Source organism: Gracilinanus agilis, chromosome 4, assembly GCF_016433145.1.
Source record: "Gracilinanus agilis isolate LMUSP501 chromosome 4, AgileGrace, whole genome shotgun sequence".
Taxonomy (NCBI): domain Eukaryota; kingdom Metazoa; phylum Chordata; class Mammalia; order Didelphimorphia; family Didelphidae; genus Gracilinanus; species Gracilinanus agilis.
In genome coordinates, this window is record NC_058133.1 from 442341533 (window position 1) to 442368141 (window position 26609).

Genomic DNA, 26609 nt, shown 5'->3' on the forward strand with positions numbered 1-26609 from the left:
TGGGTTTGTACCCCAAAGAGATCATAGATAAACAGACTTGTACGAAAATATTCATAGCTGCGCTTTTTGTGGTGGCAACAAATTGGAAAAGGAGGGTATGTCCTTCAATTGGGGAATGGCTGAACAAACTGTGGTATATGCTGGTGATGGAATACTATTGTGCTAAAAGGAATAATAAACTGGAGGAGTTCCAGGTGAACTGGAGAGACTTCCGGGAACAGATGCAGAGCGAAAGTAGCAGAGCCAGAAGAACATTGTACACAGAGACTGATATACTATGGTAAAATTGAATGTAATGGACTTCTGTACCAACAGCAATACAATGACCCAGGACAATTCTTAGGGATCTATGGTAAAGAACGCTACCCACATTCAGAGGAAGGACTGCAGGAGAGGAAACATATAAGAAAAACAACAGCTTGAACGCATTGGTCGGGGTGGACATGATTGAGGGTGTGGACTCGAAACTACCACACCAATGCAACTACCAACAATTTTGAAATAGGTCTTGATCAAGGACACATGACAAAACTGGTGGAAATGTGCATCGGCCATGGGAGGGGGGAGTGCAGTGGGTGAAGGGGAAAGTAGGAGCATGAATCATGTAACCATGTTAAAAATGAATATTAATAAATGTTTTTTTTTTAAAAAAGTGGATTGAACACAAGCCAAGAAGAATTCCTGAAAGAACTCAAAAAAGGCTTCAAATAAGAGAGGTAGCAGAAAATTTGGGAAAAGAAATGACGGTTGATGCAAGGAATTAATGAAAAAAATCAACAGTTTCATAAAAGAGGAACACAAAATACTAAATAAAATAAAACTCCCCCCAACAGATCTGGCCAAATGCTATAAAAAGAAGTACAAAATGCTATAAAAGAAGTACAAAAATTCCCTGAAGTAAAGAAAGTAGAACTGATGATGATTTTGTGTAACTTTCTCACTTAAATCCAATTCATGTGCAAATCAAAATATCACCCAGTGGTGTCATTATTTCTCTTCAAAAACAAAGGATGAAATAAAGCAAATTTTGATTGACCCAAAGATCCAAAATTTTAGGAAAATAATTGGCAATTTGAAAAAAATTCCTGGGATAACTGGAAAGCAGTTTGGCTTGGTCTAAGCTAATATCTCAAAGCATATAATGAGATAAGATAAAAATTGGTACATGAAAGGCAGAAAGGGGAGCATAGAAAGTTTTATCTGATAGATCTATGGCTGAAGGAAGAATTTATGACTAAGAAGATAGAGAGGATTACAGGAAGTAAAATGGATAATTTAGATTACAACAAGCTAAATTTTTTTTCTGCACAAATAAAACCAATGCAATCAAGACTAGTAGGAAAGAAGGAAACTGGGGAAAAAATTTACAGTTTTTCTCTGGTAAAGACATCATTTCTCAAATTTATAGGGAACTGAGTCAAATTTATAAGAATATGAGTGATTCTCTAATTGATGAATGGTCAAAGGATATGAACAGGCAGTTTTCAGAAGAAGAAGTCAAAGCTATCTGTAATCATAGGAAAAAACACTCTAAATCATTATTAGAGAAATTGATTGGTTAGAGAAATGCAAATTAAAACAACCCACCAGATTGGATAATGTGACAGAAAAGGAAAATAACAAATGGTGAGGATATGGAAAAACTGGGACACTGATGCACTGTTGGTGAAGTCGTGAGCTGATCCAATTGTTCTGGAGAACAATTTAGAACTATACTCAAAAGGCATTTAAATTTTGTATGCCTTTTGATCCAGCAATATCTGGTCTATATCTGCAAGAGATCAAAGGAAAAGGAAAAGGACTGATGATATGTGTAAAAGTAGTTATAGCAGCTCTGTGGTGGCAAAAAAAATTGGAAAGTGAGGGAATGCTCATCAATTGAGGAATGGCCAAATAGGTTGTGCCATTTGATTGTGATAGAATATTATTATGCTATAAGAAAATGATGAGGAGGAAGATTTCAGATAAACATGGAAAGACAGTAATAATGACAGCAATATTGTATGATAATCAGGTCCAGCTGGATAGCTCAGTGGATTGAGAGCCAGGCCTGGAGACAGGAGGTCCTAGGTTCAAATCTGGCCTCAGACACTTCCCAGCTGTGTGACCCTGGACAAGTCTCTTGACCCCTATTGCCTTTAAAAAATATTGTATGATAATCAACTCTCAATGATTTATCTTTACTGATCAATGGGATGTTCCAAGATAATTCTGAAGGAATTATGGTGAAAAATGCTATCCAGTTCCAGAGAGAAAACTAATAGTGTCTGAGTGTATATTTAAACATAATTTTTCACTTTCTTGATTTTTATTGCCTTTTTTGCAAAGTGAGCAATATGGAAATATTTTTGCATAATTAACATGTATAATTGATTTCATATTTCTTTTCCTTTCAATGGGTGGGTAGGGGTGGGAGGGAGAGAATTTGGAATTCTAAGTTATTTTCTGAAAGATTGCCAAAAAATGATAATTTGAGAGGAAAAATCAAAGACTATGAAGCCAGAGACAGAAAATAGATTCTATAAACCAAAAAATTAGACTCAATATGATTTAAGACAATTTAGTTTAAATTTAAAGCCCAGTACTCTAAGCAATATGCCATGCTGCCTCCAAAATTGGGAAAAATGGGTCTGGGCTTTGGAATCAATTTATATAAGGAAGAAATGCAATTCTTTGACCACAAGTTAAAAAATGTGACTCCTCATGCAATTTGGATACATTGCAGGCATGGGTCTACACTTAATTATGTATAACTATAAATATGAGTGAGAAGCTATATATATAATTTTCCCAGTTGTTATATTAACAACCAGATTTATTTTAAAAAGTCATCCACTAAGACTTTCAAAATTCTGTAATGATATGGAGACAGAGCATAGGGAACTTTTATTTTATTATTAAGCAAGATAGATTTCTTGAGCCAAAACTACATTCCAGAGTGTTTGATGAAAGAGAATTACAAGTTATTTTTAATGATAATAATAAAGGTGAAACAAATTCATTTCATAATAAAAAACTCTCTTGAAACTTGTATTTGATGAATATTTTCTTTAAAAACCAAATACTATAAATAAATCAATTTAAAGTTCTCAAATTCATATTCTGATCCAGAGAGATAAAATGACTGCATTTATGAGTAACTTACAGCTTCCAACATACAATTACAAAATAATACTTTTGATATCTTTCCCAATTTTAAAAATGTCCAAACCAGGCATGGGTACCATATTTATAAAGTTCCTGCTTATGGGTTAGACCGAGTATGGTTGATCACTTGAATCCAGAAGTCCAGAGATACTATAGGACTAAAACAGAACCAAATCACACTGTTTGGCACCAATATGGTAAGCTGCTTAAGGAGGGGAATAGGATCAAAACCTTTGTGAAAATCAGTCCAATTGGTCCAATTATATGACTTTAAGATTTCTTCCATCTCTGAATCGTCCAGTAATTTTATGTTCCTAAATCTTCCTGACATTCTATGCAAAGTGAATTTTAGGATGGCATAACCCAGAGTAGTTTTTGTAGCAATATACCAGTGTGTTAGAAACCTTGACCTCACTCCCTTCCCTAAGTGACTTTGGAGGCAGACAGATTTAGTTCCTAGCTGGATTCCAGTCTCCTTTTCTTCAGCCTGTGTGCATCTCCACAGAGCTGTTGGCTCCATGTTCCAGTTCTTTCTGCTCTTCATTTTTCTAGCTAACCACTATGGAAGCACAAAGAACACTATTCCATTTTCTTATTATCTTCCTCCTCTTCTGCAAGAGGCTATGTGAGCTGGCATAGACTGCAGCAGTGACAAAAAAATGGGCCTCAGAGAACAAGTCTGTGGGTCAGATTGACTAGTTCTACCAGAATGTGGGTACTAGTGGAGACTTTAAAGGGTACCATATGAAGATATTAGCAATTCTTCTTTATTGTTAATTCATTAAATTAATAACTTAATAAATAAATAAAGTTTGACTTTATTGTTTGACTTTCTCATATTTTCTTTTTGTAGAGACAAAGACTTTACTACATGAGAACAATTACTTTACTACTTGAGAATAATTATTACTTGGGAGACCTTTAACAGTTTGTGAGGATCAGAGAAAATGTCTGTTCCATCATATTATTTTTCACGTGACCCATGCAAATAGTCTCATAATGTATTTACACATTATCTTTTACTTGTTATCTATATGCTTTATGTGTTTTGTCTGGATGAGACCAAAGTATTTGTGGGTATTAGTTTCATTCACTGATTCAAAATAATATGTAAATCCAAATTGAAGCTTTCAGTCTTTATCTTTCCTTTCTATATATCAAGAATTTTCATTTGAATCCAAATAACATTTTGATATCATCAGAGAAAGATTCTACATGATGGAGTTATTTAATTTTTAGTGGAATCATATAAACCTGATTTCATCCATTCACATGAAAATTGATTAATAAGATGATTTGATTTCAATCTTCATTTAATTTTGGATCCATATTTAGTTCTATTTAGAAAAACATGATAGCTTTATTTTTCTTATTATTAACATCATGACATGGACAATTCTTCAAGTCACTGAATCTCAGTTTCATCATCTTAAAATAGGGATAGCATATAAGAGTATCTCCTTTACTGGGTGTTTGTGAGTAAAGCACTTAGTAAAGCTAAAAAGAATCTCATAAATATCAATAATTTTCCTTATTACTCTTTTTATTATGATTATTTTATCAGTAAAATGCTTGACCAACCTTATTGGATTAAAGTTAAATGAAATGATAGATTTGTAAATATTTTGAAAAGTTAAGGACATTATACATATCACTGGAATTTTTGTCATTTTGAACTTTTATATCCTTCAAAAAAAGCATAGAAATCTAAGGTCTATATAATGAAACAGTGTTTTCAGAGATCTGTTTACATCAATAACCTTATATTCTTAATATACATATTAGAAAGTGGAGTATTTTTCCTTCATATTTGACATAGTGATTACACAATTCTTCAACAACTTTCTCACAGTACCCATGATCCATGTCAGTGCCACTGAACAAGCTTATACCTGAGTCTTGTGGCCATCAATCTGAAGGGAAAATGTGTCAGTTTTCTCAGTATCATTGCTAACACATTTCTTAATTAACTCCCTATTGCTGACAATAACATAGCTTGTTTTCTAAATGAGAGTTCTTCCAAAACCATTTTTTTTGCTTTAGCTGTTAGAATCCCTTATTGTTGTTTAGTTGTTCATTCTTGTCTGACTCTTTGTGACCCCATAGATCATAGTAGGATGGGTCCTTTTATCCTCCAGTCTCTCCCAAAGTCTATCCAAGCTCTTATTAGTTGATTCCATGGTTTAGAATCTCTAGCTTCATTTTAAGCTTAGTCCAACTCCTTTCTTCATGGGACTTTTTGTGATTTCCTTAACTGTGATTGCATTTATTGAATACATATTTATACATATACATATATATATTCATATTTATGCACCAGTTTGTTTTCATTCTCACATAATATAACTTCCTTGAGGGTGGGGATTGTTTCATTTTAGCCTTTGTAGTCATGATGAATTGGATAAAGAACTAGTTTTAGAGCTATGGAAACTTAAATTCAAGACCTGCCTCTCACACATCCTGGTTGTGAAACCTTGGAAAAATCATTAAATTGCTCAGAGTATTTTGCTTATGTTTGAACACTAAGCTTTGAAAGGGACATTAACAAGCTAGTATGTGTCCAGAAGTGGATGATGAGCTCACTTTCTTTAGCTTAGAAAAAAGAAGTTTGGAGAAGGGAGCCAACCCAATAATTATCTTCAAGAAATTTAAGAACTCTAATTGGGAATGAAAATTAGAACCATTTTTTTCCTCTGAAGAACCAGGTATGATGTGTGGGAGTTACATAGAGGAAGATTAAGACTTGAGATAAGGAAATCTTCCTTAGAATTATCCAAAAATGGAATGGACTGTTCTGGCAGGTAGCAAATTTCCCACCTTTGGAAGCCTTTAATCAGAGACTGGGTAATAATATTGTGAAATGGATAACTAATTCTGAGATAATGTAATAACAACCCCTGTTATTCATTCTTAAATCCCTCCTGTTTCAACTCTCCTAGTTCTGCTTATATTATTCTCATTTTATATAGCACGAATTTTTGTGGTACTCAAAAATTAGAAAGATATAGGTAATAATCAATTGGAGCATGACTGAACAAATATAATATATGGGCATAAAGGAATAATATTAGATCATCATAAGGCAGAGAATATGAAGATTTGAGAGAAACATGGAGAGACACATGAGTTGACATAAAGAAATGAAAAGAAATTGAATAATATATGAAATTACTATAATAATGTAGTTGAAAACATCACTAAAAGGCAGCTGATATTTAAACAACATAGCCAGTTTTAGTCTTAGAAGACAGAAGATGAAGCATGCTTTCTTCTTAATTGAGAGGTGGAGGGATGGACTGAAAGTGATGAATGGTGAATGAATTGTCAGATTTAAGATGTAAGGGATGGATTAGAATAGATTGTAATCAACAAAAGATATCAGCAAAACATTTTTTTAAAGAAAAGCTTGAGTGCTTTATAAAATCTTTTATAAAATCTTTCAATAAATATAGGAATTAGAATATTCTAAGGAATAAAGAAAAGAGATTATGTGGCTATGATTATGATAGGAGCTACACTTGTCATGCTTTTTGAACTATTGCATTCCTATCTCCAGGCTACCTTAATGTAAATGCCTATTAATAATAGTAATGGCTAACATTTACATATTATTATGTGTCAGGAACTATGCTAAGTTCTTTATAATTAGTATCTCATTTGATCTTCACAATGACCCTGAGAGGTAGGTATTATTATTATTATTCCAATTTATATGTGAGGAAACTGTGGCAAACAGAGATTAAGTGACTTTCCTGGAGTCATACCTTTAGTGTCTAATGCTAGATTTGAACACAGGTTTTCTTAACTCCAGATCCAGTACTAAATCCACTGTACCTCTTAGCCATATTCTATGCTTAAGCTAGTAGTTTTGGCATGGGACCTTGGGTTTCCCTTTGGACACCGCATATCCTAGAGGTATTTCAGGTAGAACAAAATAGCAGGAAAATTCCTTTCCTTCCTTGCATTTTTGTAATGCTGAGGAAAAGGTGACTCTGGGCATCAGAGATTCACACAATAAGGCAAGACTTCTAAGGGAAATGTTCCCATTGGATTCTCCCCTAGATTTTGAGATGGACACAGAGATTATACCTTCTGGCTATGCTTTGATACTATCAGCTCCTAAACTATGAAGTCACCCCCTGTGTCTTTGGGACACAAACCCGGTCAGATAATGAACATCCCCCATTCCTGCCTAACCTAATTCTATTCCCTCATCCTTGGTCACAGAGCCCCTGTTGTCAAAAGAATATATAAAACCCAGAATCCATCTCCTTTAGGAGGCAGCGCTCCACCTACACTGTCTTCCCAGCTATTTCAACATGAATACCAAATTAATAAATTTCTCTTTTTATTTCTAAGCTAAGTTATGGAGTCTTGCATTCTTGCAAAGGGTACCTGTCCCAAACCCAGGGGCTCATCTCAAGCCCCACTACCACTCCCCACAACAGTTTTACTTAAATGCCTTGATGGTTTTTTGATCATATTCTTTTCTGCATTCCCTTGATTTGTGTGGATTGTACCCCTTTTACCGCCACCTTATTGCAACTCAACCATATTACTAAATGTATGACCTTTGAGCTAATGACTTAACTTCCTGGGACCCAATTTCTATAAAATCAGGGAGCTGGATGAAATGACCTATAAGGTCCCTTCCATCTTTAGATCTATGATATGATCTTTCCATAAAGTCTCAATCAACAGCTTAACTATAATTCTGAAAAATTTTCCTCTATTTTTTCTTTTAAAATTTTCTATTTCCATTCTAAATCTATACACCAGTAATCACTGGTAATATGCCATAGTCTACCTGCACTGACCATGGATATTTCCAGTGCCATTTGGTTTGCCTGCAATTTTCCCTTTTCCAAATTTGTGTTGGTAATTAATTCTTAGTCAAAGTAAATAACTGGGAGAATATTGGACTTAATATGGGGTTTTGTGGCATTTTGGGAACATTTCATGAGCAGTTTTCCAAAAGTATTCAAACCTACTCGCCTCTGATTCTGGCTTCATTTTCCATCTGCAGTGCCATCTGTATCTACATCTATATTAATAGGCATTTATGTGTCTATACACACACACACATATATGGATTGACAATGGACTAACTATCTAAGTGGGATTCATAGTTTGAGGAATATTTGTCCTTCAGCCATTTGATTTTTCTGGATAGCTTGCTAAACTGATCTTTCAGTGACCACTGAATAGTTCCTATAATGTCCTGGGGCTTATGGTAATAAGTACAATGCCACCCAGAAACAAGTACAGCAGGAGAAATTCACCGTCTATAGAGATAACTCTTTTTAATTTTGACCAGTTATAGTACACTCACATGGCAAGTCCTTCTGTTGAGTATGTGCCTCTCTTTTTCATATTATTCTTAATATTAATTAAAATGCAATGATGGTTTGGTGGATAGAGACTCAATCTTGGAGACAGTCACTTTCAAGTCCCACCTTTTATATACCAATGGCATTTTTTGGGCAAATCATTTAACCTCTTAGTTCTCTAGACAAAACTTTAAGGCTATAAATTTCAGAGAAGGGGTGAACTTGTCTTGGTAGAGAGTTTCCTTATCTGGATGTTTCCTATTTCAGTGAAACCACAGCCCTACTTGCTTTCCCTATCTGTAAATTTGGATTCTTCCTCCAAATTTCTTCATCAGTGTCTTTCTAGGGCATAAAAGTGATTCTGGATTTTCAAAGGTTATCTTGGCACATTGAAAGCCCTGGTAGGTTCCATCAAGCTGTAGAGGCTTAAACTATATCCCTGAAAAGTGATAACATGGTTGTCATTTGAGGAGCATACATCACAGGCAGGTAGGTAAATCTCTAGTAAACGGACAGGGATCTAGGCTTGGAATCAGGAAGAACAGGGTTCAAATGTAGTTTGAAATACTTTGTGACTCTGTGAAGTTATAAAATTTCTATTTGCCCCAGTTTCCCCATATTAAATCCAATATTCTCCCATTTATTTACTTTGACTAAGAATTAATAACCAACACAAACTTGGAAGAGTAAAAATTGCAGGATATAATAACATCTATTTCCCAGAATTGTTGTGAGGATAAAAATAAGATAATATTTGTATTATTTGGCACATAGGAGACACATAATAAATAATTTTTCCTTTCTAAAATGTATATGTATGTAACATGTATGTAACATAACAATAATTATATAATATATTAGATGTATATTTATAAATATTATATAATAAAATTAATCTGGAGACTATTTATTAGTAAAGAGAGATAGATAGAAAGAGATTTTTCAGCCTTTCTAACTTTAGGGAAAAATCCAATCTTCTATTGCAGCCTGCTTCCCGCTTTCCAAAGATCATGAGATAAGGTAAGAGCTCAGAGGAAAACACCAGGTTCAGAAGCAAAGAGAGTGACTCCACTTCCCATCATGGTTTTAAACTAAATTCTCTCCTCCCTCCAAGGCAGAATTCTGCTGGCTCTGGCATGCCGATGGAGGACACAGAAGTCCTGCCATCAGACATGCCACTGTGACTCCTATACCCTGCCACTAGGGTGCATGAGATTCAAGTTCCCTAAATAATGACCTCACACTTACATTCCATATAATATTATGTATATAATACATGTGTAGATATGCTTATGCATTATACAAATAGATACACACACATGCACATATATATGCACACCTGAAATTTCACATATTTTTTCAAAAGATCTTTAAAATGAAAAGAGGGAGAAGGAGGAGGATTTGTATGAGTGGAAATCACCTGTATCTACCAAAATAGATTACCACCAAAGGTATTAGCTAGAGTATAGGCAGAATATCACTAAAGAAGCTAATAATTTTCTGGAAACAAGTACAAGAAGGGAGCTGGCAATAAAACCAATGGCATCATATGTCTGTATGATAAGGCACAAATAGTGGGCAAAAAAGCAAATTAGATGTAATGCAAGTAGGCAAATATGATTTAGAAGGATGGGATTATGATATGGATCTGGTTCTGCCTTATTTAAAAAGGACAGACTACCAAAGAGGGCATAAATTGCATGAGATCCTCTGATAGAAGATACATGACTATATTAGCTTTGCTGTTATACCCTAAGCAGTTGAAACTGCCTGCATGTGCTGTCTCTTCCTATTAGAGTATGAGTTCTTTGAGAGTGTTGTCATTTTAGTCATGGCTGACCCTTTGCCGACCCATTTGGGGTATTCTTGGCAGAGATCCTGGAGTGGTTTGTCATTGCCTTCTCCAGCTCATTTCACAGACGAAGAAACCAGACAAAAGGATTTAACTGACTTGCCCAGAGTCACACAGCTTGTAAGTGTCTGAGGCCAGATTTGAACTCAAGAAAATGAGTCTTCTTGACCCCAAACCCAGCAGTCTCTCCATTGCACCATCTAACATCCTCTTCCTTCAGAGTAGAGGCTATCTTGCTTTCTTTTTGGTCAGCCCAGGTCTTAGCACAATGCTTTGCACTTATTAGGAACTTAGTAAATGCATTTTTTATTCTCTCATTGATAGTCGCACAATGAAATCAAATATCTTAGTCACTGAAGCATAGTGTAGGACAGACAGAAAATGTCAATGGAGGGAGACAGAAACACTATAGATTGGGCAGTTTAATGCAGACTTCCTCAAGAGGAGCAGGAAATATAGAAGGAGTTCATAAAAAAAGAATAAAACCTAGCCCAGAGGCATCATACACAAGTGATGAAGGATTTCAAGGATCCAGGTATATGATAGAATGGCCTCTCTATCAAAGCATAACAGCTAATAAATTGTGTCTGATTTTGTGCTAATTTCATTCTTCACAGAACTGAAGAAGCTGAAGGCTAGAGGAAATCTTTTCAGCCATTTGATCTAAGTCCTAAATGAAATAAGTCCCATTATAGCATAATTGATAGTTGATCATCTAGACCAGTGATTCCCAAAGTGGGTGCTACTGCCCCCTGGTGGGTGCTGCAGTGATCCAGGGAGGCGGTGATGGCCACAGGTGCATTTATCTTTCCTATTAATTGCTATTAAAATTAAAAAAAATTTCCAGGGGGCTAAGTAATATTTTTTTCTGGAAAGGGCCAAAAAAGTTTGGGAACCACTGGTCTAGACTCTACTAGATCCTTCAAAGAAGGGAAAGCTATTACCACTTGAGGAGGTCTCATATTCATAGACAATTTTAATCATAGGGATTTTTTCCTGACAAGAAGCCTAAATTGATCTTTTTACAACTTCCACTCATTCCTACTGGTTTTGTTCTCTGGGAACAAATAAATGAACAAGTATATATGTTAAGCATTAAATGCCAAACACTGTGCTAAGCTGAGAATATAAATACAAGTAGTCAGTCCCTGCCCTAAAGGAGCTTACATATTTTCATGAGGGAAGACAACAAATGAACCTGAAATGAGAAAGTGAAGCTTGGAGAATAGAGGAAAAATATTCCTGGGAGTCTGGAGTGGAGCAAAGAGTGGAGGAATATTTTCTCCTTGACATGATAGTCCTTCAAATATTTTAAGACAGCTATAATTCACCTATCCCCACACTCATCCTCAGTCTTCTCTTTTCCATGTAAAACATCCTAACTTCCTTTGATTGATCCTTATATGTCATGACATGGGCTTAAGGATTTTCACCATCCTATTTCACATTTCCCTCATCTGAATGCTCTCAAGCTGTTAAATGGTCTAGGGGCAAGCATGGACCCTTAACATACTTCAGTGGAGACTTCTTGCCACATTGACATTAAATTGTTAACTACTACTCTTAAAATCTGACATCCCAACCAGTTCTAAATTTTAAATTTTTAGCCCTCCATCTTCTCCCCAAGCATCTCAGGAAACTTTATCAAAAACTTTCTAAAATTTGGTAACTATATCCATACCATCAACTCATTAAGTAATCCTGATGAAATCAGGTCTTATTTTAGTATAACTTCTTCTTGATGGAATTGTCTTGGACATTTATATCATTGATTTCTTTCTTAAATGTTCAGCTAATAATCTTTTTTAAAAAATAGCTTATTTTCCAAATTATGTATCACAATAATTCTCAAGACATATTTTCTAAAATTTTAAGAGGCAAATTGTCTCCCTCTACCCTTTTATCTCCCTCCATGTGATGAAAAGCAATTTGGTCTGGGTTATACATGTACGATCATACAAAACACATTTCCATATTCATCATTGTTGTGAGAGAATACTCAAATAAAACCAAAATCCAAAATAAAAACACAAATAAAGTTATGAATATTATATCAATATTTATACAATATAAGAATACCAATTCTTCCTCTGAAGGTGGATAGCATTCTTTGTCATGAGTTCTTCAGAATTGTCCTGGTTCATTGTATTGCTAAGAATAGCTATATCTTTCAAAGTGTATCATGATACAACATTGCTGTTACTATGTGAAATATTCTGCTGGTTGTTTTCTTCACTCTGCTTCAGTTCATTGGAGTCTTTCTGGTTTTTTTCTGAAGTCATTCTGCTCCACATTTTTAAAAGTCTAATAGTATTCCATCATGATCATATGCCATAATTTGTTCAGTCATTCATTCCCTTGATGAACATAACCTTAATTTCCATTTCTTTGCCAATGCAAAAAGGGCTGCAATGAAGATTTTTGTGCACATAGATCTTTTCTTCCTTTTATTTAATCTCTCTGAGATATATATATATATATATATATATATATATATATATATATATATATATAACTTGTATTACTGGATCAAAGGGTAGGCACAATTTTATAGATCTTTGGACCTAGTTCCAAATTTCCCTCCACAATAGTTGGATCATTTCACAACTTCACCAACAATGCAGTAGTTTCCCAATTTTTCTATATCCCTTCTGACATTTATCACTTTCTTTTACTGTAATAATAAACAATATGATATTTATGAGGTGATACCTCAGAGCTGTTTTAATTTGCATTTCTCTAATTCATGATGATTTAGAGTATTTTTTCACATGATTTTTGATAGTTTTGATTTCCTCATCTGAAAACTGCCCATTCATATCCTTTGACCATTTTTGAATTGAGAAATCACCCTATTCTTACATATTTGACCCAGTTTCTTATATAGATGAGAAATGAGACTTTATCAGAGAAATTTCCTATAAAATTTGTTTCCAGTGTGTTGTTTCTCTTCTAGTCTTGTTTACATTGGTTTTATTTATATAAATTTTTTATTTAATGTATCAAAATTATTCTTCCTATGTGTTATAATGTCCCTTGTCTCTTTTTTGGTCATACATTCTTCCATTCCTTTCCACAAGAAAATTATTACATGTTCCCCTAATTTGCTTATGGTATCATTCTTCATATCAAAATCAAATACACATTTTGACTTGATGTTGGTATAGGGTGTGAGATATTCATCTATGCCTTATTTCTCCCATATTATTTTTCAGTTTTCTCAGTTTTAAAATTATAATAAAGCTTACTTTTTCCAAATTAAACATCTAAAATTTTTTTGATATTCTTTTTCTGCTATTTGATAATCCATATATAATTTATAATCCAATCTCTCTGACTCACCTCTTCTCCCTCCTCAAGAAGTGCCTTAAATATCCTAAATACTTTAGTTATTATAGGTACTTCAAACATCATGGTTAAGTATCTTAGTTATTGCCTTCTTACTAGTAATGTACTCAGTTAAACTACATTGTTTCCTTTGATTATCTGAAAGTAGCTTAAATATCTCTTGTATCAACAAATATCTTGTTTATTCTGTTCATCACTTTCCCATGCAAGGCTGATTACTTTTATTATATTAATTATTTTAGATATCTCTTATACCATCAAAATCTAAAGTATACTTTGCCATGCATTGATGTGATTACTTTTACTCTATTGAATTCTTTGAGTGTTTTCTTGTTTATCATTTTATACTTCTTTTAGTGTCAAATTTGGTCATCAATATTTTTTAAAGCTCTGGCCATTTTGTCAGAAATGCCTGGAATTCTTCTATTTCATTTAATGTTCATATCTTCCCCTGCAGTGTTATGCATAGTTTCACTAGGTAGGTAACTTTTGGTGTAGGCCCAGGTCTTTCATCTTGCAGAATAGCATAGTCTATGCCAGTGATTCCCAAACTTTTTTGGCCTACTGCCCACTTTCCAGAAAAATATTACTTAGCCCCCTGGAAATTAATTTTAAAAAATTTAATAGCAATTAATAGGAAAGATAAATGCAACTGTGGCCATCACTGCTCCCCTGGATCGCTGCAGCACCCACCAGGGGGTAGTAGCACCCACTTTGGGAATTACTGGTCTACGCCTTCTGATACTTTAATATAGAGGCAGCTAAGTTCTGTATAATCCTGATTATGGTTCCACAATATTTGAATTTTTGTTTTCTGGCTGCTTGCAATATTTTTTCCTTGTCTTTAGAGTTCTGGGATTTGGCTATAAAAGTCCTACGATTTTAAAATTTGGGACTTCTTTTCAGAGAATATTGGTTGATTCTTTTCAATGTCTATTTTCCTCTCTTATTCAAGAACAGAAGTGAAATTTTCCCTGATAATTTCTTTCAACATGGTATTCAGGTTCTTTTTTTTTATGGCCTTCAGGCAATCCAACGATTCTTAGATTATTTCTCATGTATCTATTTTCTTGGTCAGTTATTTTTCCAGTAAGAAATTTCAAATTTTCTTCTATATTTTCATTATTTTGAATTTTTTGTTGTTTCCTGCTGTTTCATGAAGTAAATAGTTTCTAGTTGTCCAATTCTAATTTTTAGAGAACCATTTTCTTCCTTTCTTAGGGACTTATTTTCCTGCTTGAGGTATTGTATTTCCTTTTTCAGAGAACTGTTTTCTTCAGTAAGCTTTTGTTCTAAGCTATTGATTTTTTCTATTTTTTTCCTAATTTTTATTCTAAGTTTCTTATTATTTGTTTTTCTATCCTCTTTTGGAGCTCTTCCAGGGTTCATTTTGAGCTTGACTTCCGTTTTTTTACACTTTATTTTGAGGCTTCACATGTTTTCATTTTTGTATTGATATCCTTTTCTTAGCTTGTGTTTTGGTCATTTCTCTTGTTAAAATATTTTCAGCATCAGGCTTTTTCCCTCTATATATATTTTGCTCATTTTAGGATTATTTTTCTTCTTGATTTTTTTCCTGTAAACTGACAACTCTAATTTTGGGGTAGATAATGTACTGTTCTGTGCTTATACTGTTTCTGGGACTAGCTCACCTGCTTTGGTCACAGTGAGCACTCGGTAGAGGCAGCCTGGTTGGCATGCTATGTTGAAATTTGAAGCTTTTCATTTCAGCTGTTTCAAGATGGGTTTTGCCCAATCCTGTCAAGTCTGGCCCTTGTTGGGCTTACTTCCCTCCAGTGCTGTCTGTGATGAGTCACTCCCAGCCTCTCTTTTGGCTGAACAAGGAAGGACCACTTTCCTTTCACTGCTTCTTGTTTTATATTATATTGGTTTCTACTCTTACCCTGCTGAGCCTGGACTTAGCTGACTGTTCTTTCCCCTGACACTTGTGCAATAATGCATTTGAGTTCTGCAGAGGCTTGTTCAATGCTCTCTACTCAGACCCCAGTGGGGTAAATCTTCTTTGCCATCTCTCCACATTGTTCTGGGCCAGAACATTATGTCAAACCTTTTTTCCTTTGGCTCTGTTACTCCAGTACTTTTTGAGACATTTTTTTTTATTTTCTGGAGTCATTTGGAAAGGAGTAGGTGAGTTTCTAGTATTTCTTACTTCATCATTTTGGCCTTACCCAATAATCTTTTTAGTGATATGTTCTTTCCCAAGAATCTACATCAAGTTTAGTGACTTCTCATTTTCATAGTCTGTATTCTTCCCCCAAAAGTGGGATTTTTTCTTCACCTATCTGAAATATGTCTTCCTTTCTCCATGATATTTCAGGTGATATTGACAAGGATTTGGCACTCATAGTCATGAATTCTTTCTATATTTAAGGATATAATTCATCTGCACCAATTAACTTGAATTATCCAGGGCAGCCTCAGAAATTTGGAGAGATAGATGAATGGAACAACATTGTGAACCTGGTTTCTACCAATAAATAGGAATTGACTGTTGAAGGAAAATGATGAAACCATGAGTGCATGCAACCACTTCATCTTAAAAGTAGATGATATTTTATGAAATTTAGAGCTAGAAATAACTTTAATGAATACACAATTTTATCTTAAATTGGAGGAAAATTTCTAAAAGAATATTTTAGGGATCTATCCTTGGGCTTAAAGATTTGAATTAGTTATTTGGATGAAGAAACAAATAGCCTGTTTATCAGTTTCACAGATGAAACAGAACTGGTATAGAAAGTAAACACTTTGGACAAGAGAACTAAAAGGAGCTCTGGGAGCTAAGATGGTGGAGTAAAACATTCTTTTAACTCACCCAAATCTATCTCCAAACAACTACATACACACACAGAAGCCAAAAAAAGGAATTATACACTAGCAGAGCAAACAAAAGACATAGTGAAGCAGTGCTCTATCCCAAGACAATGTAAAAGAATAGCAGGAAATCCCCATCTCACTGGGCTTAAAAGGGGAGAGAAGTCCAGTACATATGACTCTAGAAGAAAAACTCAGTTGAAAAAGTGGTCTGTCACAAGCACATCCATTGATAACTGGCATCTGGGAAATGGAATCCAGCTCAATTCGTTGCATGCAGAACCCAGAGGAACTGAGGGACAGTACTTTCTACATTCCAGCAACAGGTTTAAACTTCAACATAGAGGCAAAGTTAAAAAAAAACACAACACAAAAAAAACCTAGGAAAAGAAAAAACCTGACCTTTGAAAGCTACTTTAGTGAAAGAAGATCAAAATGCAAATTCAGAAAAGGACAATAATGTGAAAATGGAAACGTGAGAAGTCTTAAAGGAAAGTATAAAAGGGAGTTAGCCTCCACAAGAAATCCTGGGAAAACTTGAAAGGAAGTTAAAAAGTCAAATAATAAGAAAGATAGAAGAGAAAATGTCAAAGAACTGAGTCAACAGTTTAGGTAAAAGATATATTAAAAACTCACTAATGAAAGCAATTGACTAAAACTAGAACTGGCCAAATGGAAAAGGAGGCAAAAAATCAACTGAAGAAAACAATGTTTTAAAAAATAAAACTGGCCAAATGGAAAAGGATGTAAAAATGCTTAATGAAGAAAATAACATTCTAAAATTTAAAACTGGGAAAATTGAAACTAATTACTCCATAAGACACTGGGAAACAGTAAGATAAATTCAAAAGGATGAAAAATAGAAGAAAACATGAAATATCTCATTGGAAAAACACTGATCTAGAAAACATATTCAGGAGAGATAAGGTAAGAATCATTGAACTAACTGAAAACCATGTTAAAAAATAGATCATGGACAACATTATTGCAAGAAATCATTAGGAAAACTGCTCTGATTTTCTCAGAAGAGAAGGGTAAATAGATTTGGAAGAATTGAACAATTACGTCCTAAAAAAACTTACAGCACTATTATAGTCATTCCAAAACTATCATGTCAAGGAGAAAAGATTTCAAGCAGCCCCCCCAAAATCAAATATTGTGGAACCACAGTCAGGATTACATAGGACTTCACAGTCTTGGGGGCAGCTGGGTAGCTCAGTGGAGTGAGAGTCAGGCCTAGAGACAGGAGGTCCTAGGTTCAAACCCGGCCTCAGCCACTTCCCAGCTGTGTGACCCTGGCCAAGTCACTTGACCCCCATTGCCCACCCTTACCAATCTTCCACCGATGAGACAATACACAGAAGTACAAGGGTTTAAAAAAAAAAGAAAAGAAAAGGACTTCACAGTCTTATATTAAAGAACCAGAGGGTATGGAATATGATATTCCAGAAGGCAAAGGCTCTAGGATTATAAGTAGGAATCATTTAATAACTGAAATGGAGCATAATACTCCAGGCTAAGAGATGGATATTTAATGAAATAGAGGGCTTTCAGGCATTCCTAGTGAAAGGACCAGAAAAGGAAAAAATTTGATGATCAAATTCAATACTCAAGAAAAGCATTAAAAGATAAATAGAAAAGAGATAACTCAAAGGGTTCAATTTGGATAAACTAATTACTTTCCCACATGGGTAAGTGATAATTAGAATACTTAAGATCTCTATGATACAAGAGATATTTAAGGTAATTAAAGTATTTGATACTTGAGAATATTTTCAATGAAAGGACAGGTAGAAAGAGTACACAAAACCCAGCCATAACACTGCTGGGGTTGTTCCCCAAGGAGATAATAAGAAAAAATACTTGCAGAAAAATATTTATAGCCACAATCTTGATAGTGGCAAAAAAAATTGGAAAATGAGAGGATGTCCTTCAATTGGGGAATGACTCAACAAATTTTGGTATCTGATGGTGATGGAATACTATTGTGCTGAAAGAAATAATGAACTAGAAGAATTTCATGTGAACTAGAAAGACCTCCAGGAATTGATGCAGAGCAAAAGGAACAGAACCAGGAGAACGTTTTACACAGAGATTGATATATTATGGCACAATTGAATATAATGGACTTCTTTACTTGCAGCAACGCAATGACCCAGGACAATGCAGAGGAATTTATGAGAAAGAGTGCTGTCCACATCCAGAGAAAGAACTGTGGGAGTAGAAACACAGAAGAAAAACATATGATTGATCACATGGTTGGATGAGGATATGATTAGGATTTTGGCATTAAAAGATCACTCTACTGCAAATATAAAAACATGGAAATATGTTTTGAACAATGATACATGTATAACCCAGTGGAATTGCTTGTCAGCTCTGGGAATGGGGAGGGAAGAGGAGTGAGAAAAATCATGAATCATATAACCGTGGAAAAATATTCTAAAGAAAAAAAGAAAGAGTATATAAAGAGAGAAGGTGGGAAATAAATTGAATTTTATGGGGTAATATACAGAAAAATAAAATTAAAGGGTAAGAGGAATAACCTAAGAGAAGAGAAAAGGAGAGATAAGTGAGGGGTAAATTATCTTATATGAGGAGGTATATAAGAGTCTGTATAATGGAGAAGAAAATGGCAGGGAGCAGAGGTCAACTTACTTAAATCAGAATTTACCCAAAGCAGGTATAACATGTGCACATATGACTATAGAAATCTATCTTACCCTACAACTGGGTTGGTGAACCTATGGCAAACATGCTGGAAGTGGCTGCTCCCTTCTTCTTTTCCAAGTGTGCCTGAGATATTCCTTACATCTCCTGCCCCTCTTCTCAGCAGACCAATGGAAGTACTTTCTCCCTTCTGTGATAATGAGATTAAATCTACCTTGCCCATTCTCAAATCTAATCACCAAAAGTGTAAACAACTCCACTTAACTCACAAGTTGGGAGGTCTGTGACCCAGGTGTGCTAGAGTGACTGAAGAATCAGAATTTACTGACTGCCTCCTGGACAGCCCTAAGAAAAGCATTTGTGATTGGACACATAAACTAAGAGGAAGGCATAGGAAGTGGCGAAAGAAATGGCCACTGGATGAATTAAGAGAACTTCCAGGGCTCAGCCTTTTATCTCTTCTGGTTTGTTTCTTGGATCTGAAGGAGCTCTTCTTGTTCTGGGCCTGGGACCCTGAGACTTTGATGAGATTGTTCTTAAATCTTTCCTTTGGAATTTCACGTGGCAAGTGTAAGACTGAATCTTCCTGAACTTCTCTTAAGGAACTTCCCTTTCAAAAGAGACTCTGTGACTGAAGCTTTTGCTTCATTTGCCTCCGGGGCCCTCTAGACTTCTGGAGCTCTGACCTTCACACCTTGGGCTCAAGGCTGAGTCTCCCTCAACTGAAGACTAATTAAATCTGCCTGGGTTAAACTAGGAGCCAGAACAAATTACCTAGTGTGTTAGGTTACTTATCCTATCTTATCCCCTTTCTGATTTTCTTATTTTCTCTTCCTCTCCTCATTTGTAAATAAACTTCTATAAAGGTCAATTGATTTGAGGTTATTCTTTAATTGGAGATTGATAATTCTTCAATACCCTGGCAATATCCACCTATTCAAAACTCCTTTTTTACCCCCTTATATTCCCCTGTCTGGGGTAAGGCAGGGTGCTCATATGCAGTATGAGGATTGTAGTTTCTGTACTTCTCTAAAAGGTTCACCATCACTGCCCTATAGGAAAACAGCTTGGCAAGAGTAACAAAAGAAGGGAGGGACAGACAAAATGGAAAGTGAATTGAGAGAGACAGTGGTCAGAAGCAAAGCATTTGTGAATAGAGATTATATAATCTAACAGATTAGGTTTTATGACAAAAATGTGAAATGATAAATGTTAGAGGAGATTTGGGAAAACTGGAACACTGGTATACAGTTGATGGAGTTGTGAGCTAATATGTCCATTCTGTAGAGTAATTTGGAATTTCTCCCAAAGGGTCATAAAACAATTCATTCTTTTTGACTCAGCAATACCACTGCTAGATCTGTATCCCAAAGAGATAAAAAAAGGGAAAAGGCCCACTTGTACAAAACTATTTATAGTAGCCCTTTATGTGGTAACAGAAATTTAGTAATTAAGGGGATGTCCATAAAATGGAGAATGGCCAAATTGTATAATATAATCATAATGTAATACTATTGAAATAAAAAATGACTAATAGGATGATTTCAGAAAAACCTCAAAAGATGTATATGAACTGATATAGTAAAGTGAGCAGAGGAACTAGAAGAACATTGTATACATTAACATAAATATTGCACAATTTTCAACTATGAATGATTTAACTATTATCAATAATGCAAGGATCCAAGACAATCCCAAGAGACTCACACTTAAAAAGGCTATCTCTTCAGCATCACAGAAGAAACCAATGGAGTTTGAATGCAGATTGAAGCATTCCACTTTTCTCTTTATTTCCTTCATGAATTTCTTCTTGAATGTGCTTTATGTCCTTTCAAAATATGTTGTACATGGAAACATACATTGCATGATAGCATGTATATGACATACTTCTTGCTCAAAGATTGGGGAGGGGAGGGAGAAAGGGAGAGAATTTAGATCTCAAAATATCATAAAATGAATATTTAAAATTATTTTTGTATACAATTGGAAAAATACAGTAAGAAAGGAACTAAGATGGAAAAGAAACAGATGATACAAAAAGGTAGAATCTGATTGATATATATATGTGTATATATATACATATATATGTATATATATACACATATATATACTATATGAAGCATTTCATATAGTATATATATTTCATATATGCTATATGAAGATAAGGGAGGCCAAGCTAGATATCAATTTATATGAGGAAGATAAAAGAGTTTTAGTGGATAGCTAGGTCAGACTTGGTCAATGATATGATTGGACTGCCACAAAAACTCATCCTGTCTTAGGTTGTCTTTATAACTTTAGAACCAAGAAAGAGACATGATTACCTAAATGCCATGGTCAGATCAAATCTAGAGTACTACAATGACTTCTGTGTTCCACATCTTAGAAAACTTAGATTCAGTCTATTCATAGGAAGGTGAATAACAGGTGGAGGACAATTAAGGCTATGCCTTATTAGAATTATTGAACAACATTTAACCTAAGGAAGAAATAACATAAGGAAGAGAGGAAATATGATCTAGTGGAAAGAGTGCTAGATTTATGATTGATATGGGTGAACTTGCAAAGGAGTTCTAATTTATTTGGGCCTGTATCTTCATTCTATAAAAAGAGAGGTTTGGACTAGCTAACCTCTAAGGATTTGTCTAAGTGTAATCACCTATGAAATTATAACTATATTCAAGTATTTTAAGGATTAAGAGGGATTTGACTTTTATTACTTGCCCTATTGAGTAGAATTAAGAATAATAGATTGAAGTCAGCACAAGCTATATTTAGACTTTTTAGCTCTGATATGATGAAATTTATTAAAAATCATTTATTTATTATTTTTCCACAGCTACATGATTCATGATTTTTCCCACCCTTCTTTCTTCCCCTCTCCTGGAGCTGACAAGCAGTTCCACTATGTTATACATGTATCATCTGTTCAAATTCATTTCCATGTTATTGATATTTGTAATAGAATGATCTTTTAACATCAAAACCCCAATCATATCCTCATTGGACCACATGCTCGATCATATGCTTTTCTTCTACATTTCTACTTCCACAGTTCTTTCTCTGAATGTGGACAGCGTTTTCTCATAAGTTCCTCTGGATTGTCCTGGATCATTGCATTGCTGCTAGTAGAAAAGTCTATTACATTCAGCTGTCCCACAATGTATCAGTCTCTGTATATAATGTTCTCCTGGTTCTGCTCCTTTCTCTTTACATCAATTCCTGGAGGTCTTTACAAACAGTTCACATGGAATTCTTCCAATTTGATGAAAAAATTTAAACAATTTTTGTTGTTTAAAAATGACAACTTTTGAGGTAGATGTATGTTTCCTTTTCATAATATATATTCAAATAAAGATTACTGACATTTTTCAGGGATATTAACTATAGTGATCATTAGTATTCAGCAACTTGAAAAACTAAATGACCTCTGACATTTTTTCCATGTAACATTCTGTAAAGCGATTTTTGGTAGGGTTATTTTTTTTTGAGTTTATTTTTTGGTATTCCTTATCAGAGTGACTGATTTTTTGATAAGAACTTCCCTAAAAATGCTAAAAAACGGAGTACAGTGGCACATGCTTGTACACACTGCCATTGGAGAGTCTGAGGTTGGTGGGTCATCTGAGCTTAGAGTCCTGAAAGGCTAATTTGGTGTCCATTCTAAGCATGATGCTAAGGTAAATTCTTAGGAGTGAGGAGCCTCAGATGTTGTAGCTGAAAGTTTCCATGCTGATCAACAGTGGGATTTGACTATCAGTGTTTGTTTTACTTCCAGCCTTCGTTGGATAGGGAGACCCAGTTTCTCTCATTACCTTATGCCTATAGTCTACAGGTTGGTATCACTTCCACAAGTCTCTTCCCATTCCAGTCCATCCTCTACTGAGCTGCCAAAGTTACCTTTTTATAATACAGGTCTGACAATGACACCTTCTTTATTTAATAAACTCTTATGGCTCCCTATCATCTCCAAAATCAGATATAAAATTCTCTATTTGGCATCCTCCCCTACTTTTCTAGTCTTATAACTTACAGCCCTTTACAGCTATAATATACTTGGCATTCCAGTGACATTGACCTCTATGCTACTCAAAGAAGATAATTCATCTCCTGCCTACATTTTCACTATCTTTTCCCCATGTTTGGAGTCTTTTTCCTCATCTCTACTTCTAGGCTTCCCTGGATTCCTTTAGGTCCCAGATGAAAATCCCATTCTCCAAGAAACCTTTCCCCAAACTCCTTAATTCTGGTACTTTTCTAATTATATCTCTAATTTATCCTGATTGTTTGCATGTTCTCTCTCCCTAGACCATGGCTTCCTTGAGACCTGAATCTGTTTTTTGACTTTCTTTGTATCTACAGTACTTCATACAATAATTGGTATTGTTTATTGACTGATTGATCCAGTCTCAAAAAAAAGCTAAGTCAATTTTATTGTTTTTATTGTTATTCATTTTTTAGAGTAAGCTGCCTGCCTAAATAGGTTAGTTTGGGAGTGTTGTACTTTGTTGCAATATCTTATTCTTTTCTTCTGTGACTTTTAGTCTAACTAGTTGTAGCTGAATCATAAATGGCATTGGTAACTAGTTATTTGATGCCTTTTAAATTTGGATCAATTTCTTTCTTAAAAAACAAACTACTTTATATTTTCAGTGTTTAAAGCTTTCCAGCTCTATTCCTAAATAAAGTATTCAGGTTATAGACATTTTATTTCCATCATCCCTTGACATCTTTCATTTTTTAGTTAAAATCATATTTTTCAATTTTTTTTGCTGTCCTAACCTTTGTATCAAAGTCACCAAATGTCAAAGTTGGCATGTTTTGAATAAATGAGTGAATGAAAATCCATTTATCAAGCACTTATTTTGTGTAAAGTGTAGTTTCAAAGGTCCTTGTTATGTTTTCCATAGATTTTCTCTAATTCTTCACCCTCTGTAACAGATGTTAGAACATAAACTGCAATTATCTTCATGGTTGCCTCCTCCTTATTTACATTCATCATCAACACTGAAGGGAAATGGCCAAAATAATTTATTAAATATCTTCTAGAGTATGTAAGAGACATCATGCTAGACTGGGGAAACAGACACAAAAATGAAAGTTTCTACCCTCACAAAGCTTACAATACATTCTACTCCATTTTACCTTTGTAAGTAGAAGAAGAGTGCGCAGTAAATAATCATTTTTATAAAATTTGATTAACTAAAATGCATTTGTTAGTCACCTACTTTGGGCAAACCAATATTCACAGGGTAATAGGAAGATAAATAAAATATGATCCCTGTCTTTGAAAAGCTTGTGAGGCAGTATAGTGAAAAGTAGATTGAATTTGTCAGCATTGCACTTGTCTTCCAATTCTATCTACTTTTTGTGAGTCCCTGGAAAAGTCTGCTAAATATTTTGTGATCCAGAATATAAACTGTTGTGAAGATAGACTGGATGGCTTCTAAGTTTCTTCCTATTATAAGCCCTATGGTTCCTTGAATACTCTAGGGAAAATAAGATAAGCACCCAATTAATTAATAGAATGTGAGAACTAGGAAAGGGGTCCAAAGAAAGTGTTACTATATAATCATAGAGATTATTTCTGTTTAGGAAAATATGAGAAAACTTCAGAGAAGATATGATACTTGAATTATACCAGAAGGGAAGGAAATATTTCAAGAGGTGGATAAAGAGAGTATGATGGGTTTACCTTTTAGATATCCAAGGTAATATTCCTTGTACTTGAGACGTAAAGACAAGAGGATAAATGGGTCCTTTCCTCAAAGAACAATGTCAATCAAATTAATTCTGTCATTGTTCTGGATATGGAATGAAATGTCAATCTGGTCCCCTTTGGTCCCATTTACTATCCCTATAACTCCCTTTCCCATTTCAACTGAAATTCTCTCCCTGGCTACTACCCCATGTTTATGTTGTTTGTCTCATTAGAATGTAAACTGTTTTGGGCAGGGACTTTAAAAAAATTATATGTACAAGCTTAATATATAAAACAAGGTCTAATAAATACTTTTCCATTCATTTAAAATGCTTATATTCTACTGGATGGGGACAGCATAAGCAGACATTTCTTGCCTGATAAATTATGTGTGGATTTTTGAGTGCTTCTGGCATCAGCCAAAGCCCAAAGATAACATCTTCTATAGATCTCTTAGTCTATCTTCACCAGGAAGTGTATTATGATCATCATCTCTAACCTAGAGAAATAGTTTATCTTATTTATAATTAGTTCAGAAAGCTTCTGATTACAGTTAATAATCGCCTTTTAAATATATTTTCCCAAGTTCTGTGAAATATATTTTTGGAAGCCATTCTTCATGGCTAGAATTAAATTATTTCCAATGGTAATGGAGAGTCGCCAGCACTGATGTAAATGAGTTGTTAACATGGCACTTCATTGCTACAATAATTTAGCGCCACCAGCGAGCTTGATGTGTCTGCAATAAATGTTTTATTATTTAGGAAAAATACACTCTACAAGTTGCAATGTGCCATGCTCATTCATGCTGTAAATCAACAAAGATCAGTCGCCTGAATAGAAAAATGAAAAGCTTATTTAGAAACTGACATAAGCTTTCAGATGAGCAGGGATGGCTGAAGTTAACTGCATTCATTTTTCTCTGCTTGTCAGGGTTACCATTTGAATTTCACTGCTAAAGATAGTGGATAGTTTTGCGGAATTATATCTACAGAAACCATGTTTGCATTTATATAGACAGAGTCATAATAAAGTTGGGCATAAAACAGCCATGTCCAAGTTATAGAGGACATGAATTTATGAAGCATTGAAGGTAATTGGCTACTCTCACATCTCTTGGGCCAAAAAAGGGCTTCTGAGGAGTTCAAAGCACACATTGGATCATATGGCATGGTTATATTCTTTAGGGCTATGAGACCAATTCCTTTAGACAAAAAGAAGTTTTATCTGTGTTTAGAAATTTTAGATCAGGGTACATTTAAAACTGATTCCCAAATATTTTTCCTAGTTAGGAGAGACAACATGTAGTAGTGAATATTAACTGGTCCCCAAATCAGGAAGACCAGAATTTAAATTCTGTCTTTATCTACCAATTGTGTGCCACTGAGCAGGTAACTTTTCATTTTCCTAAACATCTTTTCAAGACTGTTAATCAATCAATAAGCATTTATTAAGCACCTATTATGTACCAGGCATTGTGCTAAGCACTGGAGATTCAAAAATAGGCAAAAAATAGTCCTTACCCTCATGGAACTTACAGTCAAATTGGGGAGACAATATGTAAACAAAACTAATAATTTACTTAGCGTGTTTCCTATATGAAGAAATCATAGAAATGGTTTTTTTTATGTTGAACATTTTCTTAATATCAAATCCAAATTTATCCTTTTGCAACATCAACCTATTATTCCTAATTCTGCTCTTGCGGCCAAGAACATGTCTAATA